General features: G+C 36.1%; 2 long non-coding RNA genes across 2 annotated transcripts in view; one reads left to right on the top strand and one right to left on the bottom strand.

The window, feature by feature from the left end:
* Positions 1-14,898, top strand: part of LOC136042945 (uncharacterized) — a 79,917-nt gene that overhangs the window by 48,314 nt on the left and 16,705 nt on the right. The gene's annotated exons all lie outside the window — the stretch shown is intronic.
* On the bottom strand, positions 1,235-5,973 carry LOC136042956 (uncharacterized). Its single transcript, XR_010621513.1, has 3 exons — positions 5,926-5,973; positions 4,141-4,442; positions 1,235-1,429 (listed from the first exon to the last, which is right to left on the bottom strand). It is a non-coding gene; the product is annotated as an uncharacterized LOC136042956 (long non-coding RNA).

The following is a 14,898-nucleotide window of genomic DNA, read 5'->3' as shown; positions in this document are numbered from 1 at the left end:
GAACAGAGATTATTACGCATATGAGGGGTTCTAAAAATACTTTAGCATAAAGAGTGAGGTAATTAGGAGGAGATAAATACTTCGCTCTACGGAATTTTCTACGGCCTTTCTGATTCAGGGGTCATTTTTAAAGAATTGGGACAAAACAAGATTTAGTGTGAAGAGCGAGGTATTAACGAGGAGACCGAGCCCCTCATATATAATCAAAAATATAAGAAAATAAAAGTTTGTTACGTAAGTTAATTCTTAGGTTACGTATATTTTTTACTAATAAAAACGTTCTTTAAAAATTAAAAGTTCTAGTTGCCTTTTTAAGTAACCAAAAAATTGGAGGGCAACTAGGCCTCCTTCCCCACCCTTTATTTCTCAAAATCATCTGATCACAACTAAGAGAAAGCCATTTAGCCAAAAAAAAGAATTAATATGCAAATTTCATTTTAATAATTTATTTACGGAGAGCCAAAATCAGACATGCATTAATTCAAAAATTTCCAGAAATTAAATAAAAAAAACATGTTTTTTGAAATGAAAGTAAGGAGCGACATTAAAACTTAAAACGAACAGAAATTACTCCGTATATGAAAGGCGCTTTTCCTCCTCGACACCCCACTCCTTGCGCTAAAGTTTGATTCTTTCTCACAACTCTACATTTTAAAACGATAAAAAACTTTAGCGTAAAGAGCAGGGCAAAGCCTTTAAACTTGTAGTAAAAGAGATCCAACTTCAACAAATGCATGGAGCTAAATAGCCAATTTGCTCATCGTGATGGTATAATTAACTGATTGTAGAATCTCTTATGTTCGACTGATTTATTGTCACTTTTAGCAGACAAGTTGGTAAAAGAATTATTGTTTATATACTATTTTAAAGCTAATATACCATATTCTTAAGTCAATAATATTCTTAAAACAGCTAATAAATTTTATTTTAAATTACAAATTTTATTTTATTTGGAAATTAGCAACAATCAAAGCCAGGTGAAAAAATTAATTCTTTTTTCTTGACAATCCGTTTTGGGAAATTATTATTAAGGTTTTACATATTTTCGTCAGATTCAAAGAATAGCGTATACGCAGTCCGAATCATAATTTATAAGGATGGAGCTATGACAAATAGCTCAGAAACTTTTCTGCTAAGTATTTTGTTTCAGCGCCACTCCATTCAACTCGTAACAATTCAAGTGTGGCCCTACGCGTGGTCACATTATTTTCGTAAATAACTGGCTCAGAAAAACTGTTAGATGAAAGAAGAAACAATATCTTATCAGATTGAAAACACTTACTTTCCAAAACTCCTTGAAAGACCCATGAACAATATTTTCCAATATCCACGCTAGGCCCCAGGAGATTGGCCATGTACAGCAGGACAAAAATGTCACTATAAATTTTGCAATCCACGAAAACAAAGGAGGATGACACCAGAAGAGAAGCTGAAACAAAAAAAAACCTAAACATATGACATGATGAAGGTAGAAATAAGAAATCAGTATTTGAACATTAATACTGGAAATAGTAATTAGAATGATAATACTCACGAGCTTCTGTTTTATTATCAATTTTTTACGAGGCATTAAAAATTTCAAAGTATTGTCCTTACATTGACCCTAATAACTAGCTGCTCTAATATACGATAACAACCTCTAAAAATTGATCTAAACGGCAGGCTCTTTTGTATTTTCTTTCTCTTTCTTATTTTCAGCACAGGTCTATCATGAATAGCGTACTGAACTAAAGAAAAATAGTCACGAAAAACTTAAAACATTCTTATGTCTAAACGGGCTCAAAATTAAAAAGGATTTTTTTTTCGTTGCACCCTAAAAAAAAGATTTTGAAGTAATTAAGGCGTAAAACGTCACAAAATTGAAATTTTTACGCTGAACTGTCATTTTTTCTTTTTGCTTTAGATATATCCTTAACATTGTCCCTCTTGTCATTATTTGAATTGTTGTGAACAGATCATTTAAATTAAATATAAATAGAAACTACACGCCTAAGAAGCAATATTTTTGACGGAATGTGCACTTTTTCAGATATGCGTCAAGACGCAGTAGGTCCTTGTTATCATTAAATAATACCAACAGCAAAATTTTTCCGACTGAAAATAAGGACTAACCTAAAAACTTAAAGCGAACACAAATTATTCCGTATCTGAAGGGGTTTCCTCCATCCCCTTCCTCAACACCTTTCAATCTTCACGGTAAAGTTTTTAGCATTTTTAGAAAAAGCTTCGTATTCTATTTAAACTGCCATTGTGTTCAGGAGTCGTTTAAAAAAAAGAAATGAAAAAAAAAACGGTCAAACTTCAGCTCAAAGAGCAAGATATTAAGGAAGAGAGGGGTAACCCCTTCACATACGGAATGCTTTGTGTTCGTTTTGAATCTTAAGGTTGCTACTTACTTTCAGTAGATAAACATGTTTTTTCATTTAGTTTAGGAATAAATCAGAGGTTTAATCTGGGACTAAAGCTAATTTTGAAGGACAAATGTTAGAAGTTGATCAATAACCTGTTTATTTGGGCGCAAAGTCAGTACGCTAATGGGAATGATTAAGCATGTAGAGGATTGTAATTGAAAGGGTAATAGGCAAATAAATATCCTATTGAGAAGTAATTTAGGTCATTTAGTTGATTTGAAAATTCAGAAAAGACAACTTCAGATCAAAGAAGTTGCAAGTCTTCATTATGGGTCAGAAACTTGCTAGGAAATCTAGCTTGTGAGTCAAAATTTTCAGAAGTTGAAATCAGAGAAGTTGCAAGTCTTCAAAATTTTTCAACATGTTGGACGATTTTGTCGACACAATATTTAAATCCTATCTAGATATCTGGGAGTCACTTTTCGCTACTTAAGCAGATATTTGAGAAGAACGTAGGGTCTACTAAAGGGTTTAGAGCCCCACGGCTGGCCGGTACATCATACCGATATTGGAGTCAGTGTCATAATCGAATTTCAGCAAAAAAAAAAAAAATACCAGATATCAGCCGATTTTTTTTTTCATGGGCAACTTATCAAGAAAATGGTGTCAGATTTTTTATGGTTTTGCTTGTCCACTCCTTGGAAATGAAGCTACCAGCTAAGTCTGACCATATTGGAGAGATCAGCAGAAATGCGTCCAATGAAGTCAAAGAATGTTTGTTGTAAGTACTTGTCAATACACACCTACTTGTCAAATCATAAGTGGTGCATCAATATTTGAAATGCATGTTGAGTTCAAGAACGTACTACTTTTACCAAAACAAACTAAAAAGAATAAAATAAAGCATAAATTTTGATTTAATGAATGTTCACATACGTGGGTAAGAGATCCAAGAGTCAATCAGTTCAAACCATGATATCCAGTCAGGGGCGCAGCTAACAGAGGGGATGTCGCTAAATGGGGATAAAAAATGTAACCATTTATGTTGGAAATCTAGCTGGTGTGTTGAAATTTGTCAACATGTTTGGCGATTTTTTCGAGACAATATTTAAATCCTATCTCCAAACTTATAATCCTAGCTGCACCCCTGTATCCAAACAAAGGAGAGGAGGCACAGCAGGTTTGATTGACAGCATGGTTGCTAACAGACTTGCAACTTCGACAAGTGATGAAGAAGATTCAGCAGATGATATTATTTATCAGGGACTAAAAAGGTATCTGAGTGAGGATGTCATAGACAGAAAAAAAAAAGAAAAAAAAGACTGTCCGTTAGAGTGACGGTGAAGATGCAAAATTTGTTTCAAAGACTAGCAAAACTTGCTTGGAAGTATCTCTGCTATCCGCAAGCAAGAGACAATACCCAAGCAAGAGATTTCAGCTTAGTTGGGAGGTGGAACGAGCCACGCGCCCTAGGCATGATGGAGCCGCAATTAGCATGACAGATATGTGCCAGCAATTAAGGGCAGAAAAGGCTAATTTTTTTGTTTGTTTTTTTAATGTCCATTGGCTTTAGTACCTTGAGTGGATTTACATCCACTATTAAACTTAATGGCTTTTATACCTTCATTACATATTAAAATTAAGCTTAAAATATAAATTGGATTCCAACCATATAGTTGATAAAACAGGAATTGAATTTGTATTTTTTTTTGACAAATTCAGCTTTCAAATCTATTTATTATACCATGTACGCCAAATTTTAAAAAAAAAGAAATTAAAGGTTATGTACCCGTGGAACATAGGACTCGAAAATAATTGAGGTCAGTATTTGGGTCACGATGAACCAAACTTTTTCCCCGCTTAGGACGTCGATTGAAAAGAACAGGGTCTTCCAAATATTGATTGCTGTATTACACATGCCCTGGACAATCTGGAACTGCGTGACCAATATGGGACCTGCTGTTGAAGGGGGCTCGAAACGGACCCATGTAAGTGTGTGGATGATTGACACCAACATTAAAAAACAGAAATGTATCACTCTTCCAATGTTTGCAAGCCATGTAAATTTACTCGAGTATCCACGGGCCTCTCCTGAAACATAGAATGGTCAAAATTAAATTGCTGAAATCTAAATCACTTTTGTTTTCAAAATTATTGGAAGGAGCTGCAGGTAGCAGGTACTTGATATTAACTAATAATGATAATAAAAAATAACACCAGCAACATAGTCGCAGTTTTAGAAACGGTTCCAAGGTACCTGGACAAATAAGGAAATTTCAAAAATAGCAATTTTACTTAGAAAAAATGTATAAATATAAACAGTCAAAACTGCCAATACCATTTGTCAACCCCTATCCTCACGGACAAAAGATTTCAGGTTTAGCACGCAAGTCAATTAGTATTAAATGCTGTCTATGAAGTACTAACGAAGCGGGGAGTAGACCGTAGAAACTACCAATTGTCTTGCTGTGCATGTCTCTTTATGGATGGAAAACAAAAATAAAACCAAGCTGAAAACTGAACACGGTCAACTGAGCACAAAGTGTGGAATTATTCAAGACATCAGCAAGTTTAAGTTTATCATGGCTGGAACACATATATTGTTAATTGAACTTTCGTTTTTAATTCGCTTCTATCCTTGTTGTTTCATGTCTTCTAGACAAAAATGTCGTTTTACTTTATTTTTTTTAGTGACTCGTTCTGATTCCCGCTGTCACTCATCTTCTAACCACAATTTCTTTTTTTCTTCATTTTCGATTATGTCCGATATCTTTGATGCAACCCTTGATGCAGCGCAGTGGATTGATACTGTGCTTCGCAATTCTGGGCCAAAAGTTCATTTTCCACCATATTCACCCATCATTTTCAACCATCGCGAATCCCGGTGTCGTCCTTTTGGTCCAATCACGTTTTGTAGTTCAAATGCTGCGACAAAATGTTTCTTATTCCAACGAATCATAATTTATAACAGTTGTAAATTTTATTTTTCTGCTTCTTCATCAACGGCCCGCTCTTTACCCTAAAGTTTGACTCTTTCTCGTAACTCTATTTTTTAAAATAGGAAAAAACTTTAGCGTAAAGAGCGGGGCTTTGACGAGGATGCAGAACCTTTCATGTATGAAGTAATTTCTGTTCGTTTTAAGTTTTAATGCCGCTCTTTACTTTCCGTTAAAAAACTTGTTTTTTTCATTTAATTTCTGAATGTTTTTGAATCAATGCATGTTTTGATTTTGGCTCTTCGCAGATGAATAATTACAACGAAATTTACATATTCATTTTTTTGGCTAAATGGCTTTCTCGTAGTTTTGATCGAATGATTTTGAGAAAAAAGGAGCGGAGGAGCTTACGTTTACATTAATTAAGAGACTTGTGGCTTCACGAATATGGGCTACAGACTAGTTGTATAAATCTCTCTGTTGAAAGTATAGGGCTCGGGGGAAGAAGGTCTTTAAGGAATTATTCACCCCCATAGAGCAACACACCCCCATAGGAGGTTGTGTTGAATACAACACAACCACCAGATCATATGCCTGCTTTCTCAATTAATTAACAAAACAGTAAGAAAATTACTTACTTTCTGGTTTTTCAGTAGTGGTCTTCTGTTCCATTGCATTTGAGATCTGCAACAAAGTAAAAAAGATAAGTCAAAGCGAAGGAGAGCAGTATAAATACCCCTTGTGTCTTCTTATACTAGAGCAACATTTATGCATTGCGGAAACTAAGAATTATCTCCAGTATTTTCCAACTAGATGCTGAGAAATTTGAATTATTCTTTAATGAAAATTTTTTCCAAAACTGTCAGAGCTTTCTTACTTTTTCTACAAGGAATTCAACAGCTGTATCCCTTCCATAACTAGGGAACCAGTTAAGAATTGAATAAGGATGACTTGAAGGGGCAGCAACATATTCTTCGGTTCTTAACTAATTTATCTACTTTGGGTTGCCTCCCCGTAGTAGCATAATATTCGTAGGCATGAATATATAATAATAATAATAATAATTTATTTATCACCCACTTTACAAAACAGAGGTTAAGTGGAGTAAAATGCAAAAGAAAAACAGCAAAAGTAATTACAAGAAACAAATTTAATCACATACAGAAAAAAGACAGATAAGGTGATGAAAACATCCTAGCCTATAAATCGCTCCAATAGCTAGATTGGCAGATAATTTTTCGAAAGCACCAGTAATATCTGTCACACAATATTTTTTAACCAGTTTTGTATTCTGGTAAGAACAAGGTAGATATAAAAGAAATTTGCAGTACCGGTAATAATCTGTGCGAATACGTTTTAGATCACTATTCAACAGAAGTGGCCTAATACCAGAACAGAAGAGTACAGAATGATCGCAAAAATTTGAGTAAAGCTGAATTAGCGCTCTTCTCCTATAGTGTCCACGATTTGCTACAATCTTAGAGCAACCGACCCTCAGCTTATCACTAATATCTTTGACAGCACGAAACAGGAGAGCATTCATAGAATCGCAAACTGTTATACCAAGCCAACGAAACGATTTAACACGAGGAATACTAAAATCACCGCAGTGTAGTGATTCTGAACAATTATTACCACTGAAAAGAAGAAACTCGCACTTGTCTATATTTAGGTACAAGCCGATATCGCGGAAAGCAGAAGTAACTGACTTCACTGACCGGGCAAGAAAAGACTCAGTTTGACTAATCAGAAGAAGGTTATCCGCATAAGCCAGATATGAGATATCAGATGGTACTAGTAGGCACGTATTCGATATTTTTGATACTACATTTTCAACACAAGCATTAAAAATATACGGCGAAAGAGCTCCCCCTTGTCTTACACCGCAACAAACAGGAATATGACCGAAATAAAAATTATCTAATGACTTAAGGCGAAGGTAAGAATGGGAGTACCATAAACGACGCACGTGAATTACCGACGGATTTTCTCCTCTCTGGCATAATGTTCTCCATGCTTGAGTATGACAAACACTGTCAAATGCTTTAGACAAGTCTAGGGTTTCGAAATGAAGCACACGACGAGTGCGATGGGCATCTTTTAATAAAGAAGTCAAAGCACGGTGAGCATGCCGACAGCCTAGCCCCGATCTAAAACCAAATTGATTATCATCATTTAGAGCAAGCTTAGTGACATAAAGTAGTAGGAGGTGTTCAAAAAGCTTGCTAAGAGTACAAGCTACCGTTATGGGCCTATAAGAACTACAAGAAACCGGATCTTTTCCTTTTTTTAGAAGTAACGTAACGCTACCGCGTAAGAACGAGTTGGGCACAAACAAACTACTAAAACACATTTGAAAAAACAGTTGGAGATGAGATACCAGTTCAAAAGAATTCGGAACAAGATTCAAATATCAATCTCAAATATAAGAGTTTGGAACAAGATTCACAAATATCAAGATTCAAATAATGAATCGAAGGTAATGGACTTGGGACTGTCTGTTCAGGATTTCGACTCTTGTTGATAGAAGAGCATCGCCAAGTGCTGAAAACTATGTTGTGACCAAGATGGGCCCAGGATTGCACAAAGCTTCCAACTTACTGGAGGTCCCAGGGACTTCTTGCTGTCTGGTTCTAGGCCGGCTTAAGCGCTGTCGTTGTAGACTTGAGAAGATATGTTGGTCCCCGCCCTGCACTGGTATCCGGAATCATTACTTTTCCTGAGGCCAAAATAATTTCAAAAATTTAACGAACATGAAAATTGGAACTTGGAATGTTACGACGTTAAAAAATGACTATCGCATTGACATTTTGACTGACGAAGTACGACAGTTTAAACTGTATTTATTGGGAGTTTCAGAAAGTCATATCCCAGGGGTAGGAAGCATGAAATTAGGTGACAAAGAATTTATTTACTCAGGCAAGAAGGATGGGGTACATAGACAGGGAGTAGGGCTCATGATGAATAAGGAAGCTGCTAAGTCTTGTTTAGGCTAGGAAGGTATTAATAATAGAACAGGCTCAACTAGAAGTATTTGGTGAGGCAGGTACTCTGGCGGTTTCCGTAATACATGGCCCAACCATTTCAAACGGCGTTTATTTAATAGGGAGCGCCACATCTCTCTGAATATTGCACATTCGAAGTATATCCGAGTTGGAGATACGGTCACGTAGCTGTACTCTGAGAATTCTTCGCAGACAAGTATGCTCAAATACTTTCAGTGTATTCTCATGCTGTAGTTTTACCGACTATGTTTCACATCCCTAAAGGAGAACGGTGCGGACTAGTGCCATGTAAATTCGAACTTTCGTTCGGACACTTGACTTCGCGGGGATTCCTTAAGGGTTTCCGATATTTCCACTTTAGGATAGCACAAACTAAATATCTAGACATTTTATTATATTATTTCAAATTCCCCATTGATTTTCAGAAATATTTTGGATTTGTAACCCAAAAACATATAAACGTTTTGGCGAACCGTAAAGAAGCAAATTGAAAGATTACACATTTCTGTTGTCATTTTAAAGACAATAAAAAAACAAACAACATTCTGTTTCATCATGGTAGAACCTTTGGTTGCTACCTAGCAAAGCCCAAATCACGGCTCACATTGTTGTTGCTGCGGTAGGGGCACCTAGTATGATGCTGCCTCTTTCGAACGTAGTAAGAAACACCCTAGAGTAAGAAATTTGGTCTAATAGTAAGAAATACAATAGCACATATCTCCTAAAGATGGTATAAAATCGAATCCCATATTAAGCATTAGAATTGCCTTGTCCGAAAACTCTATAAAGGAAAATTAAAGTCCAACGGCTTGAGCCACAAGGAAAATCCATTGGCTTGGAAAACAAAGGAAGGCGGCTGCAATCACGGTATTGTCCATCGACAGCATCTTTTTTCCCCGTTTTTCCTTGTCCTAAGCTATCTGGACACTGTAATATCATATATAGCCATTTTTTGGCTCATTTTAAAGAAAATTGCCCTATCTAGTGCCTTTTGTAGTTAACAAAAGATAATATTTTAAATAAAATCAATTACTTTACAAAGGCTGCCTTTTCATACACAAGATGATGACTGACGTCATTATCATAGGTTATAACCATAAATGACATAAAAAGTAGAATCTGCATTGCGATGTTAGTTATGATGACGTTAGAATATAATAAACGTTATACCACTAGGACATAGATTTTAGATTACACCACTAGCCAGTTTAGGTCAATTCATTATGGTGTTAACAGAGCGAGCTAAGCGAAAGAAAAACCGAGTAAACTATCAAAGTGGAAACCTAAATATCTACTTCAAGAAAATAGTACCACAGAATAAATAGAGATAGCACCCTGGAGTCTAATTGAGGTAATTCAGATTCCACCCTGCCAGTCCAGTTGAGATGATTTTCTTAGGAAAACAAGTTAAAAGGGCAGTTGCAACTTCTCACATTGATCGAGCCCTGAACATTTGCCCCAATTGCCACATAAAAGCAGAGCTTTATTAGATTTTCTATACACAGCATCATTTAAGAAGATTTTTTCACTAACAGGTTAGGTAACAGGTTAGGTTTCACTTAACAGGTCAGATAAACGTAAACTCCGTTCACAATATTTCGAATTTTGTGAAATATTTACTGCATTTACCCCTGTAGGCCCGAAATTCAGATTGATCCGTAAAAGTAAAACTGCCAGTCCTTTGATAGCTCTATCAAAACGTATTTTAAAACATAACCGTAAAATCAGTTTTCACTTACGGATTACGGATCTTATACGGTGTTGTTTAAAGTTGTAAATATATAACTGTTGTTCAGTGTTTTATAAATGATCTTCATTCATTGTCCTGATAAACGTTGTGATGTCTTTTTTCTTATTCTCTTTTTGTAATTTTCTCTATTTTAACTTCCGTCTTTGTGTGGTTTCTTTATATCGTATGAAGCATTCGAAATATATAAATAAACTAGCTGTTTGGGGCGGCGCGAAGCGTCACCCCAACAGCTTGGGGTGCTTTGTGCCCACCCCCACCCCCAAACCCCCCGCGCGCGTAAGTCGTTACGCGCCATTGTAGTTGTGTCCCTGTGTACCACCTATGAATATAGTTAGATTTATATATGTGTTTTGAACGATGTAAAACTTGCCAATATACAACATTCTTGGCTTTCCCATTGTCTGTGCATATAAAAAGCCTTATGTACTGATAATGACGTCATATGCAAACGCTCTTTTTACATACAAACAAACATTCATACACACAACTCGTTTTTATATAGATAGATAGATAGATAGATAGATACAATACACACTAACTGCGTAAGACTTGCGAATATACAAAATTCTTCGCTGTCCAATTGTCGCTGTATATAAATAGATTGTCAGGTTTACCGACCCTCGAACATGCAACGTACAATTGTCCATGGGAAAAACAATCAGTATTAAGATCTATACCACATTTTTGTAATGATTGACCTTGAGCTTTGTTGATGGTGATTGCAAATGCTAATCGAATTTAGAATTGCAATCTTTTCAATTGAAAAAACAGATCCGTTGGAATCATGGGAATGCGAGGAATAAGAACAGCCTCATCCTCAAAAGGCCCTGTCAAGATTGTGGCCTCTATTATGTTTCCATTGTTTTTTTACGGTTAGTCGCGTGCCATTGCAAAGCTTTGGTGGGTTGATATTTCTTAACAGTATTATTGGTACGCCTATTTTTAGTTGTAGCACGTGTGGTGGAAACCCTGAAAGATCCACGGAATTTAAAAATTCAGACGGATAATTAACCGCCTCATTTGGTTCCAAAACTGTTTCGACTGACTTGTAAAGGACTGCCTGGTCTCGAATCTTGGCCAAAACAATATTTTTGGTTTCGTGGACGTCTATATTTTTGGGTGCAAGAATCGCTCTCTCACTTAGCCATTTATTATTTTTATAATTTTTTAGAATATTCGGAAATACTTTTTCAATCAATTCATTTTTGGACGTCACTTAATTACAGAATTCAGCAGGTAGTTGTATACGTCCTGAAATTGAGTCTAGTGGGAGCTTTCCGTTTCCAATTGCCAGCAATTGATCAGAAAATGTTTGCCCAGAGTCATCGTTTTGCAATCAGACACGCATATTTGTAGTTAAGTTTAATGTTTTTACGTGTGCCCATAAATTAGAATTTTTCAGGCAAGCATTCATTTCGTCTGCAGGGGTTGATCCCTGTGTACCACCTATGAATATAGTTCGATTTATATATGTGTTTTGAACGACTTAAAACTTGCGAATATACAACATTCTTGGCTTTCCCATTGTCTGTGCATATACAAAGCCTTATGTACTTATAATGACGTCATATGCAAACGTTATATTGATAGATCCCAGTTCTTATATTTTTAGTTTCAGTTTTCTTTTTCTTCTTTATTTTTCAAAAGTAAATACATGTCGCCGAACCTTTGTTTTTAAGTAAAATCTGGTAGGCATTGATAACCTTATCCAAGTCAAAATCCCAAACCCAATCATCATCGCTATCATTTTCAGTTTTTATACATTTTGACTCTCGCTGTCCAGGTTGATCTTCTTCTAATTGCGCGGTTTTGCGTTCTTTAGCCGCAAGCCTTTTGGCATTAACTCTTTGAGCAGCTTCCTCGGCTGTTTCTTCTTTTGTAGGATTTGGTAACATTCTATCTTTTTCAATGTTTTTCAATTTGCCAGTGTTCATTCTAACATTGACTGTTAAAAAAAATTTTTCGTGCCAAGCATGCTATCACTCAACAATTTATAATAAACCTCAAAATAATAAATATGTGTTATAAGGTTTTCGAATTGCTTTAATCTATTGTCAAAATATACAAAAATATTTATGCAATTCCCAGTTTCTACATTTTTAGTTTCAGTTTGCTTTTCAGTTTAGTTTCATTTTTATATATAGATAAGATGTAATCTGGCGTAACGGACAGACAACTTATTTTTATATATAGATACTAGCTGTTGGGGTGGCGCTTCGCGCCACCCCAACAGCTAACACAAGCCCCCCCGCGCGCGTAAGTCGTTACGCGCCATATTAGTTACGCGCCATTGTAGTTTAGGTCCTTGTGTCCCACCTCTGAATATAGATAGATTTATATATATGTTTCAAACTACGTAAAAATTGCGAATATACAACATTCTTGGCTTTTCCCATTGTGCATATACAAAGCCGTATATACTAATAATGACGTCATATGCAAACGCTCTTTTTACAAACAAACAAACATGCATACACACAACTCGTTTTTATATAGATAGATAGATAGATAGATACAATACAAATTAACTGCGTAAAACTTGCGAATATACAACATTCTTCGTTGTCCAATTGTCGCTGCATATAAATAGATTGTCAGGTTTCCCGACCCACGAACATGCAACGTACAATTGTCCATGGGAAAAACAATCAGTATTAAGATCTATACCACATTTTTCTAATGATTTACCTTGAGCTTTGTTAATGGTGATTGCAAATGCTAATCGAATTGGGAATTGCAATCTTTTAAATTGAAAAGGCAGATCCGTTGGAATCATGGGAATGCGAGGAATAAGAACAGCCTCACCCTCAAAAGGCCCTGTCAAGATTGTGGCCTCTATTAGGTTTTCCATTGTTTTTTTTACGGCAAGTCGCGTGCCATTGCAAAGCTTTGGTGGGTTGATATTTCTTAAAAGTATTATTGGTACGCCTATTTTTAGTTGTAGCACGTGTGGTGGAAACCCTGAAAGATCCACGGAATTTAAAAATTCAGATGGATAATTAACCGCTTCATTTGGTTACAAAACTGTGTCGACTGACTTGTAAAGGACTGCCTGGTCTCGAATCTTGGTCAAAACAATATTGTTGATTTCGTGGACGTCTATATTTTTGGGTGCGAGAATTGCTCTTTCACTTAGCCATTTATTATTTTTATAATTTTTTAGAATATTCGGAAATACTTTTTCATTCAATTCATTTTTGGACGTCACTAAATTACAGAAATCAGCAAGTAGGTGTATACGTCCTGAAATTGAGTCTACTGGGAGCTTTCCGTTTCCAATTGCCAGCAATTGATCTGAAAATGTTTGACCAGAGTCATCGTTTTGCAATCGGACACGCATATTTGTAGTTAATTTTAATGTTTTTACGTGTGCTCATAAATTAGAATTTTTCAGGAAGCATTCATTTCGTCTGCAGGAGTTGATCTAGGTATTATAGGTAATGTTTGCCTGAAATCTCCCGCAAGCAATTTTAATGTGCTGCCAAAGGGTTTCGACTTCCCTCGCAAATCTTTCAAGCATTGATCCAGAGCCTCGAGCGCTTTTTTGTGTGCCATTGTGCACTCATCCCAAATAATAAGTTTGCATTGCTGCAATACTTTACCCATCCCAGATGATTTGGAAATGTTGCACGTGGGAGTTTCTGTAGAATGCAAATTCAGAGGCAATTTCAAAGCGGAATGAGCAGTTCTTCCACCAGGCAGCAATGTTGCGGCTATTCTGGACGACGCAATTGCCAACGCTATATCATTTTTTGATCGAATTGATGCCAGAATCAGTTTTATCACAAACGTTTTACCAGTACCTCCTGGCGCATCCAAAAATAAAATTTCTCCAACGTTGTTATCGACACAATGCATTATCGTATCATAAATGTCTTTTTGTTCCGACGTTAACTTGGAAATGTTATTTTGTACATACGACAATAGATCACTCGTACTGTAACTTTGTTGGACCGTTTACATTCACCAAAAGTAGGCGTAGAAAGAAGCATTCATGTTGATTGGGGTGAACGGTGTAGAGTCTTCCTATCGTGGTATCTTTGAAGATGGTAGGTTGGCCGTCGACTGACTTACCCTGTTTTCGACGTTCAAATACTTTATTTTTAGTATTCCACGTGTAATACGAAGGCACTTCAGTATACAGAATTTTTTTTTGCAAAAGAATCATTTTTGCAAAGCGAAAAGATCCAAACACTTCAAGTTTTACTATGTAGTTTATCAGTGATTTCAACTTTTGCCGGAAGAAACGGGCCGTAATGTCATGTCTATAAACCACCGATTGTCCTTGAAGTAAAAGCTGCAGTGTCTTGTCCCAAGATTGATTACATGTAAATGTAACAAATAAACCTGGACGACCATAGAGACGAACATACGCAATAGCTTCTTGAGCATATTCATGCATATGACGGGGACTGCCAGCATATGACGAAAGTAAAATTGTTAATCTTCCAACGTTTGTGGTATTACCGTCATTTATAACTGCATCTCGCAAATGAATGTATTGTTCAAAGCGGAGCTTGGTCTGATTCAGGCGGATATATAGCAAACGTTCTGATTCAATTTTAACATACATATCAACGGCGACTTGGTGAAACAATTCACGGCATTTTAAAATATAATTTTCTTCATCCTGCCGAATCATTAGTCTATAGGAATAATAATGCATTGCACTGCATTTCTTATTCATTTCTTTGTTAGTGGCTGGATTCATCAATTTAATATTAAAGTGATAGCCGTCGGCTCCATCCCAAAAAATGATAGGATATTGTAGGGCATCGTAGCATCGATGAGTTTCAGCAATTCTTAACAACTGAGCGTTTTGCTTATGAAGAATAGTAACTCGAGGTAAAAACTGA

This window comes from Artemia franciscana, unplaced genomic scaffold, assembly GCF_032884065.1.
Source record: "Artemia franciscana unplaced genomic scaffold, ASM3288406v1 Scaffold_253, whole genome shotgun sequence".
Classification (NCBI taxonomy): Eukaryota; Metazoa; Arthropoda; class Branchiopoda; order Anostraca; family Artemiidae; genus Artemia; species Artemia franciscana.
This window is presented reverse-complemented; position numbering and strand designations above follow the sequence as displayed.